The 10,326-nt window shown below is 43.9% G+C and overlaps 1 protein-coding gene across 5 annotated transcripts in view; it reads right to left on the bottom strand.

The window, feature by feature from the left end:
• The window catches only part of MAP3K9 (mitogen-activated protein kinase kinase kinase 9), a 91,321-nt gene that overhangs the window by 32,344 nt on the left and 48,651 nt on the right, over positions 1-10,326 (bottom strand). The gene's annotated exons all lie outside the window — the stretch shown is intronic.

Raw genomic sequence — 10,326 nt, 5'->3', positions numbered from 1 at the left:
TTTTTGTAATTAAAAAATTGAGACTCCTTGCACTCCACCCTGCTCCTCTTTTCTTCCCGCCCAAGGTGGGCCTGTCCTCAGAGCCCGTGTGTCATGTGGGGTTGGGCCCCGGGGGCAGCAGCCTCTCCTCCTCACCTGCTCTCCAGCAGCTGCTATGAGCTGCCCAAGAGAGGAGGCCAGCAGCAGTGGCCATAGAGAGGGCATGGGATGCTCCTTTGCCACCACCCCTCAGAAGCAGCACCAGCTCATCCTGCTCCCTGAGCTTGGTGGCAGCAGCACTCGTAGGAAAAACAAGGACATTGCGGGATCCAATCAGAAGTCGGGGTGACTTTCGTAATTCCAGGACTGTCCCTTGAAAATCGGGACACTTGGAGGGTATGGTAGCAATATGGACCTGGGACCTCACTTTTGGTGAGCAAGGGTAGGATTTTTCTCTCTTTTTAGCAACACATATAGCAGAAATTGTGTTAGGTTTATGAATCAGTGAGCCACAAGGTACCTTGCTGCCTTTCCTTCATGTATCAGAGAGCTGAGAGCTGTCAGTGGGAAGTCGAGTCAGTGTGGTGTAGTGGGTAAAAGCGTCAGACCAGGACATGAGAGACCAGAGTTCAAAACCCCACTTGGTCAGGAAATTCACTGGGTGACCTTGGGCCAGTTGCTGCCTCTCAGCCTAGCCTTCCTCACAGGGTTCTTGTGCAGATAAAATGCAAATGGGAAGAACTATGTATGCCACCTTGAACTGCTTGAACATAAAAGGTGGGACATTTAAATCATTAATTAATAATTAAATAAGTGGCAGAAGTGTGTGGCAGGCTGGATGGAGGCCGAAATCCCTTCAGGATTCCTCACAACTTCAGACACTTCCTGGTCTAGAGCCAGCCATTGGTTTCCTCATTCTAGCTTTAGGGAAAAAGACCACTCAGCAGTAATCTTTTTTTACCATTTCCATAATTGCATGAAATCAACTGGTTTATAACCATATGTGATTGAGGCCTTGGTTGTCACATTAATTTGCAGTGCATTTTTAAGGCCATTATGGGGGGGGGGGGTCTTTATATCATGCCTTCCATGTGTGATAAATAATATGCCTCCATGGGTTGTTTTTTTAAGCATGCCAGAATCCATTTCAGTTTTCAGTGTTTCCCCTTGACATGGTGAAGACACACAAGAGTGCCTTCAAGTATAATATTGACTACACAAACCTGATACAGTGAAACACACATGTAGCAACTCCTCCCACCCTTAAAAAAGGGGGGGGGGAGTCACAGGTGATGTTTGGTGAAATTGCTACAGCCGTTGGACAGCTTTTTCACCATGCATATGCTTGCGTTTGAAGAGATCAAAGACATACAGAGAAAGAGGCAAGCCATTGCCAAGACAGAGTAGAACAAAACATGATTGGAACGGGCCCCGAGTGAAGGCAGTGTAGATGCACATACAGAGACTGGCTCCCCTTGCCTATCCATTAAAAACAACAATACTCAAGTTGCACAGAGACTTCTAACTGTTATCAGATGGAATTGCCCTTTAAAGGTTTCTAAATGGCTACCTTCATAAAGTTCTTAGCTTGACTTCATTCACTTGCTCAGAAGGATGCCCAGCTGAACAAAGATCCAGGTCTTGACAAGCCTTCCAAAGAAAAGAAGTGAACTACAGGAAAGTTACTCGCTTTGAAGTAGAAGATGATTGCGTGACTTGATGCTTTTTCTATTAATATTTACCGTAGGTGGAAATGAAAGAACACCTGCAGATGTAATGATACCACTCACTTCACATTTGCTATTGGGCAAGCATAAATTTCTGTCAACCATTATATATGTGTGGGTGGCTGCTTGGCTCTGTGTGTGTGTGTGTGTGCACGCTCATTCAAGCACACAGGTTTTCGTTTTGTTTCTTAAGCCACAGCAAATGAAGAAGACTCAATTGAAAAATTAGTTTGATGAGAAAAGTAACAGGGCGCGTCAAAGACAGAGCATGAGAGGAATAAGAACTTGATTGGCTTTCAACCAAACTAAGGACGTGGCCCATGCAGAAAGGCATACCCAACCCTTTCCATGTATTTAAATCTGGCAATTGCAGGAGTGCTTGACTAGTCTTAAAACTAAGGTGCATGTGGGGTCAATTTTACCAAGTACATGTTTGTGCTCTGCTGTCCACACATGAGTGCTTTCAATTTTATGTCTCCAAAATGGTGGATGAACAGTGGACGGTGCTTTCATTTTTGGTGTGTGTGTTCATGCTGTGCATTCTTGTCCGCTCCCCGCGGTACTTCTCCAACTTCTGTGAGTTCCCAAAACCTGAGGTCAGTTGTGAGCATGCACACGGGTATCTGTTTACCTGTGTGTGTGTGTACACCTTTTGAAATTAAAAAAGAATGCATGTGGAATTGTGCAACAACAAACTTCCACCAAAGCCAATGTAGACAAAATAGTCATTCTTTAAAAAAAATTAAAAATTGAATATACATTTTTTGATCTACCGGATCAATTCAAAAGAACAGGTTAAAATAATAATAATAAGTGTATGTTCTACCCAGCCACACCGGCAGCCCACCCAGAAGTGCCTTGCAAGGGCAAAGAATCGCCAGATAGGCAGGGGCCTGGGCACCTCTGATCCACTAGGGAGAGAAAAGCGGGTCCTGCTTTGTCTTGGGGTTCTGCAGATTGACTAATTGAAAGCTGCTCACATTTCTGAAGGCTGTATAATCATCCCCCACTGCCCCACACTCCATTCATGTACTGCACTTGCCTTTTCGCATGCAGGAAGCAATTTTTATTTTTTAATACAGCTGTTTTGCGCTAGAGCAAGTCTAAAAAAGCTGTTTTAATGCATTCATTTTCAATCCACAAATGCAGCATCCTTTCCCCTGGGGTGATGGGAGCAAGGAGTGTGGCAGTAGATGGCACCCGGCGAAACGTCACCACACACATCAATGAAGCCCCTGGCCAAACAAGGCGTGTCAGTGCCTCCACAGCTGGGCAACATGCAATTTCATATTGGATTCACTTCTCTGATTGGATTGTCTCTGGATCAGGAAGATCCAGATTGAACAAGGGGAAAGTGCAGGCTGCCCTTTGGGTCAGGGGGATGTTCATGTGGGTGACACTAAAAAAATGAGGCACAAGTAGCTTCAAATCTACATTAAACTCCCATGTGGATGATGTAGGAATAGTCAAGCTTGGATTAGTAAAGAGGGCAATGCAGCTAAGAAGGGAATTTGGAAGGGCAGACTCTGGTAATACGGTGCCTTGAGTGAGGACAACATTTGATTGCCCTGCCCTAAATAGTTCTTTTTTACATGCCCTCCTCCCTCTCGCCTTCCATCCTGCGCCCCTTTCTTGGCACCTCCTCAGCTGGGCACCCTGTGCAAGGGAACTGCCTGCCCCACCCTCAATCCAGCACTGGGTACATCATCATCATCATTTGGGCCTTGGAGAAATGAAGATTGTTATGCATTACAATGTGATAGACTTTCTCTAATTTTTAAAACAATGGAAGCCTTCTTCATATGTTACTAGCCTGAAGGAACACAGACAACAGAGGGCTGTGGATCTGCACATTTAGACTTGGCCCTGAGGTTGAGTGGCTCCTTCCAGCCCATCACATGCTGAGGGATAACCTCTGCAGCCAAAGGTGGAGGTGTATGTAAGCAACCTTTCAAATAATAATAATAATTCCCCCCAAGGCAAAGTGTGAAAAAGTGATAATAAAAAAATAAATGAAAACCTCCATCAACATTAATATTATGAAACAGGGAACAATAATAAAAAGTGGTGAAAATGCAATAACGTCATTTCAATTTAGCCAGTCAGTTTAGCGTAAAATTTGAAGAGCTGTGATAAAAACATAATACAAGCTTGACTTTAGTGATGGTTGGTGCACATTGGGACTGGCAGGGTGGAAAGCAAGGAGATCAACAGACAGAGCCAACTCATTCTGGTTTTGTTCCCCTCCTCTTCCCTGCCGAGATTTACAAGTGCAAGACTGAGACCAAGAAGGAAACTGTCAGGCAGCTCCACCTCCTGGGCTGGTTGTAAGAAGGCAGGCCAGTAGGGGCTGACTTTTAGGCAGGCAGAGATTGATGGGGCAGTGTCTCATGGAGACGGATGGACCAGCCTCAACTGCCTAACCTACGGTACTCTCTTCCTTAAAGCACTGCAAAACAGAACTATTTTCAAGACTCATGTATCTCCTTAGGAAGAGAATTCTGTAACTGCCAGAAATCCTTCCTGCCTGGCAACCTAACCATCCCCTCCGTGGCTGTTCTTTATATCTGGGCAGGTTCATATGGGTGCAGACAATTCTTTGAATAGCTTGGCCCCAAACTGTTCAGGGTTTGAAAAACAGCAAGATGAAGGGCTTCACAGCAGTAAAAGCGTCTTGCTTCTTCCACAGCCACAGCCTTGGATCCCAGCAGAAACTGAACATGGGTCTCTCTCTGCCTTGCCATCCTCCCGCTCTCTCATCTAGCTTCTAACTCAACTCTCAACTCTCTGGCCATTTGTATTTCTAACTAGCATTTGTATTTCTAACTTGTATTTCTAACAGTGAGGGAACTGTCTCTGGAACAGAGGCACTTCCTTTGTTCCCTATCCATACTTAGGGGGCGATTAACAGGCTGGCCTGGCTCTTCCAAGAATACTGGGCCCAAGCATTATAAGGGTCTGGGCCTACCCCCCTCCAAACTCATAATAATACAAGGGGCGGGGCAGTTTCCATGGATGATTCAAGTTTCTCTCCTTTGCTGTTACTTGATAGAGATGATAATGTGTCCCTAGCAGTGGTATAACCTTGCTTCAGCCAACTTCAGACTTCTCTGTTAGCTATTTTCTGCTCTGAACAACTTCTTATTTATAAATCCATGCATTCTCAGCAACCCCTACTCGAATGTTGGCATTAAGCATGCAGTTTAAATGCATTGTAATTGCTGACAGAACTTTTAATGTTCAGCTTACCCAGAAGGAAACATATGGACAAATGTCTCTCCCGGTTTTGCTTAGCAAAGGCAGCTGGGGATTTGAAGCTGGAGGTAGATGCTGATCAAAAAGGGTTTTTCCCCCTCCTCCCCCATGCCATCTTTCAAGCAACAATGGCTCACAAGGGTAACTGATTTGTCAGCCATTTTCATTCCTTTCTAGGTTTTGACAACCTGAGACAGACAGCTTGGAACGAACTTGGGGAGAGTCAGCTTCCTGGGCAAATTGTAGGAGTCAGCTTGTCAGCTTGTTCAGAGAACCTTGCAGAAATAATACAGAGCCATTTTGCAGCATTGCATTAATCAGTAAAAACTATTCCTGGGGTGTTTTGAAGTGTAACAACCGCTATCGGAAGGCTAACTACTTCCTTAAAGTTTATCTTGCCAAAGGAAGAAAAAGATCATTTTATCTGGTGTGCTTTCACAACACAATAGCTCTAGGAAAAGGGAACAAAATCAGGACTTTGTCTTTGTCTCTCGCACCCAAACCTTTGAGCAAAATGGGCTCCTGGGAGGAAACTCCCTTGTGTATTTGGCTGCCTGGAGAGATGTCAGCATGGCTCAGTTTTTCCATGGGGTGATGACGGCGTACAATAAGAATCGTAGTAAAACAGCAGAACTTTTTGTGACACAAATGGCACAAAGTAGGCTTTGTATCTTGGTAGCGCTCCTTTCAGGCGACGGAAAGCAGAAGAGAGACATTTGAAAATCAAGGGGCCATTGCAGCCAATGCACACTTATATTACAGGCATAGGAAATGCAAAGACCGCACTGGAGTGTCACATGAAGCGAAACCCACAGTCTCCGCTGCTGGCAGATACATTTCAGCATAATGTTGTGAGTTTGGGGTAGGGTCGGCTGGATGCCTGAGTCCCTTCTAATTCCTAGATCCAACATGGATTCCAGTTGCTGGACTAGCCAGGCAAGGTTTGTGGAAATGGCCTCAATATGGGTCATTAAGGCAACAAAGAAAGTGGCTCTGTGCCAGAGATCAAAGTGGTTGGCCCCCTTCCCCCAACTGTCTGTCAGAAAGACAAAAGCCAGAACTGAGGTGTGTGAGCTAGAAGCTAGAAGCAGGAAGCAGGCCAGGCAGCTGAGAGACAGAGCCATGCCTGATTATAGGAGAAACAAGATCCTCTTGGGGTGTTAATGCTGTGAGCCCCTCCATCGTAGACTCAGGTTCTATGTGTGTGCAAATAATAAACCATACATTATAAAAACACAACAGTCTCTGCTGTCCCTCATTATGAGGAAACCAAATCCTGGGAACCCCTGGAAACTCACACCACTCAGAGATTGGGGTGGCATGCAACAATTACAAGTGAAAACAATAACCCCCCCGATTTTATTTTGTGTTCATATTCTTTGCCTCTGTATTGTATTTCATTTAAGCTGTAAGCAGTTCTGGGTGCTCCATGAGTAGAAGAGATGTGGTAAAAACAATGACAGAATAACTTTGCAAATTCTCATATTTGCTCATTTTCTACCATTAGCGTAATTCATGCAAATTGTAAAATTAAGATTTTCTTGGCAGAACGTTTATTCAATTTTGGGTTCCCCTACAAATTGGAAGTTTGGTTATAGCACCATCTAAGCCACAAACTCATGAGAGAGTTCCATTGCTTGACAGTTACTCTATTTCAGATTACCAGTATAGTTCCTCCTTTCCTTCTAGCAGACAACTGACAATCTCACTAAGTGGGGAAAGAACAAGTGGGCTTTTAACAGCAGATAGTATTTCTGTGCTAACATCAGCAGATATTATTTAGCTCTCAGAGCAGGGAGATATTGCTATTTCTCAGGAGCCCCTGTCCCGGGTATATAATTAGAAGACGTTCTTAATTGGACTGTGAAGATGAGTTCTGTATTTCTTTTTGCTTGTTCAGCTTATTGTATGGTCGAACAAGACATTAACTTTAAGAAGGGATTGCAGACTTTAAAGAAGGAAAAGCAACTGTCAGCTCAATGTGCCTTGTCGGAATCTGAACAGCTATGATTTCACAAGGCTGAGGAATCCCTCTGTCCTCTATTTAGAAACATATCATGGGAAATATTCAAAAGAAGAAAGATGATTAATCTCCAGGGGTGGCTGTTCAGTGGATGAATATTAACGTCATAAACTCTGCCTGGACTGCTTGACTACTCTGTATTCACAAAGGCTTTCGTTTCTGCAGTATACAAAATGAAGACAAGACATTAACTAGAGTTAAGATGAAACACTCAAGTGACATAGAAGCCACACCTGCAGGAACAAGAAATATAAATGAGTAAGAGCATCTGAGCCAATCCCTAGAGTTGGAGCGGCTTTAGATCAGAGGTGGTTCATGTGTTGTCCCCCAGATGTTGGTGGGACTCCAGCTCTCATCAGCCCCAGGCATTATTGCAAATTTGTATTATGATGTTTTGAATGTTTGTTGCAAGCCACTTTGGGCACAGCTGATGGTGGAAAAGTGGCATATAAGTAATCTCAATCAATCAATCTATCTATCAAATAAATCATCAGGAGTGATGATGAGAGAGGTAGCCGACAGAAAACTTTTCGACCCTTAACTGAAGCTGTCATTTACAGATAGGTAGCCGTGTTGGTCTGCCATAGTCAAAACAAAAAAAAATCCTTCCAGTAGCACCTTAAAGACCAACTAAGTCAGTTCTTGGTATGAGCTTTCGTGTGCATGCACACTTCTTCAGATATGAAGCTGTCATATCACTGTCCTGTCAACACAGGTGGCAAGAGTGACACACAACACAGACTAAATCAGAATGCCTCAGTCATTCTGGGAATCTTTTATCTCTATTCTCATTGAATTGCTGAGAAAACTGCAATGATTTCCACAAAATCCTTTGAGCATGCTGGTAGCCACCTATTCCATGGCATTTGCTTTATTTTGTATACTTAAGTCAGGGTAGTTAAGAGAAATGAAAGGGGGAAAGATCAGTCCAAATGTTCCATTGCATTCTTACAGAGAGAATGGAATCTTAATCTTCATTAGACGTGGTAAATACAAAACCAAACCTAGGGAGTTTGGTGCAAAATGGTATGAGCTTGTGCATATAGCACAACTGAATTACTTGTCCCTGCTATTCTACCAGGGCTTTCCCCAAAGATGCTGCATTTGCTTCAGCAGATGTGTGAAATCCCAAAACGTATTACACAAACCGGCCAGAAAAACGAAAAACTAAAAACATAAAGGTCTTTGTTGCCACTTTGCAAACAGTACAAGACTCTGAAAATGGGCTCTTGGATCATTGCATATACAGAATTTTTCAATATGGCATCACCTACAAGGTCCACTGGGAATGGCTGCCCATGAGAGCTCCTGATCAGAATTCCCTTGGACAGGTGATCTCTGCCTGGAGCAGGGCTTGCTTTTGGCACTGCATTTAGCATCAAATGCAAGACCTGCCCCAGATTTTACAGTAAAGGATGGAATGGAAGACTGGGGAGTGCATGCTCAGTATGCTCCCAATTCTTCCTTTGAAGCATAATCACCTGATGACAAATGACATCAGGTGATTTGCAGGTGGGTGCCTCTGCTCTTATGTCAAAACTGGCTGACAGAAGTTTGGATGTAGTCTGCCTGCAACTTCCAGTTCATCCCTCCTGCTCTACATAGATGGTTGTTTGAGGAACTGAGCATGCAAATCCTTGAGCAGTCCCCCTAATAGGATGGGACAGATATAACATTGCTGGTTTTCCCCCCCACTGCAGGCAGCTTTTTAATTGGAAGAGAATATACACATTTATATCAGTCATTAAAAGGCACCTGTAGCAAGGGAAGCAAAAGCAGAGATAGATGGTGGTGCGCTAGAGTGTCTTAATAAACATGTGTGCTCCTGTTTCTTCAATAGGAACATGCAGAGCTTCTGTAGTCAGAAACACCTCTTGCCAAAAAGATAAAATGTCAAAGTGTTTCATCGTGTAGCAACGGTGAGTAAAGACCCTGTGAATTGCTTTCTGTCACATTTAAAACTAGCTGGAAGGAGCTGCAGAAACTCAAGCTACGATTGTTGCTGAATACAAGAACAGCTTCCGATGCTGAATAATTCATCTGAAGCCAGGAACAGCCAATGAGTCAACGAACAAAAGCAGTGTACAATGCAACATAATTATGAAGTGGCGGCAGCAAGTGGAACACACAGATGGAGCTTTCAGATCCACTGATTATGACATCAGACACCAGGCAATAATGCCAGATGAGCACCCAAGTCTGTTTTCATTTTTAATAATGGTGCTTTGTTCTTGTAAGATGAGCCTCTTAAAACTGCTTTTAATCCTTGATTACACTTCACAGGATCACTGTGAGACACCCAAGCAGCAACCTTTGTAATCACAGGGAGAGAAATTATTTTTAAATGCTTTCCCCACCTTTAAAGGTCTCTGCTGGGTACTGATGCTTTGCTGTTGACTGAAGAGTGAATACAGCTGCACAGAAAACACTGATGCATGATGCCAAACAATTTACACCTCAGTGATAAAGTGCAAGCTATAAACCCTGGGTACCTGAATTGCTAAAGTAGTTCTATACTAGGGGTTGCCATACATCTGGAATTTCCTGTCTGGATTTTCACTTTTTGAAATATGGCAACCCTACCCTATACATGGGACGCGGATGGCGCTGTGGGTTAAACCACAGAGCCTCGGACTTGCTGATCAGAAGGTCGGCAGTTCAAATCCCCGTGATGGGGTGAGCTCCTGTTGCTCAGTCCCTGCTCCTGCCAACCTAGCAGTTTGAAAGCACATCAAAGTGCAAGTAGATAAATAGGTACCGCTCCGGCGGGAAGGTAAACGGCATTTCTGTGCACTGCTCTGGTTCGCCAGAAGTGGCATAGTCATGCTGGCCACATGACCCGGAAGCTGTACGCCGGCTCCCTCAGTCAATAAAGCAAGATGAGCGCTGCAACCCCAGAGTCGGCCACGACTGGACCTAATGGTCAGGGGTCCCTTTACCTTTACCTTACCCCATACATAGCTGTCAACCTTACCCCATACATAGCTGTCAACAGCTATGACCCAATACCATAATGGCATATAGATAAAAGGATTTTTATTATGTTTGGTTTAGCAGTTTACATTAAAACCAGAGAAAGGAAAACACCAGCTGCTGGGAAGTTACGTGGGTAGTTTGATGTTGTGCTGTCCAGAATGTACAGGGATTCTAGGAAAAAGCAATAGACATGTTAGGGTCAAAAACCACCTGTCTGCGAATTATGCAGCTCATCCCTTTATAACCTCCTCAGAGAAGGATTTCAATGGTGAGCATAATGGTGCCAAAAGATCCACTCTCATTCTTATTTCTTCAGCATAAGACACTACAAGAGCATTGGATATGAGCCATAAACTATTGTGTAAA

The sequence above is a fragment of the Podarcis melisellensis genome (genome assembly GCF_964234715.1).
Source record: "Podarcis melisellensis genome assembly, chromosome: 1".
NCBI classification, from domain to species: Eukaryota; Metazoa; Chordata; class Lepidosauria; order Squamata; family Lacertidae; genus Podarcis; species Podarcis melisellensis.
Note: the sequence above shows the minus strand (reverse complement) of the source record. Positions and strands in the feature narration are given on the sequence as shown.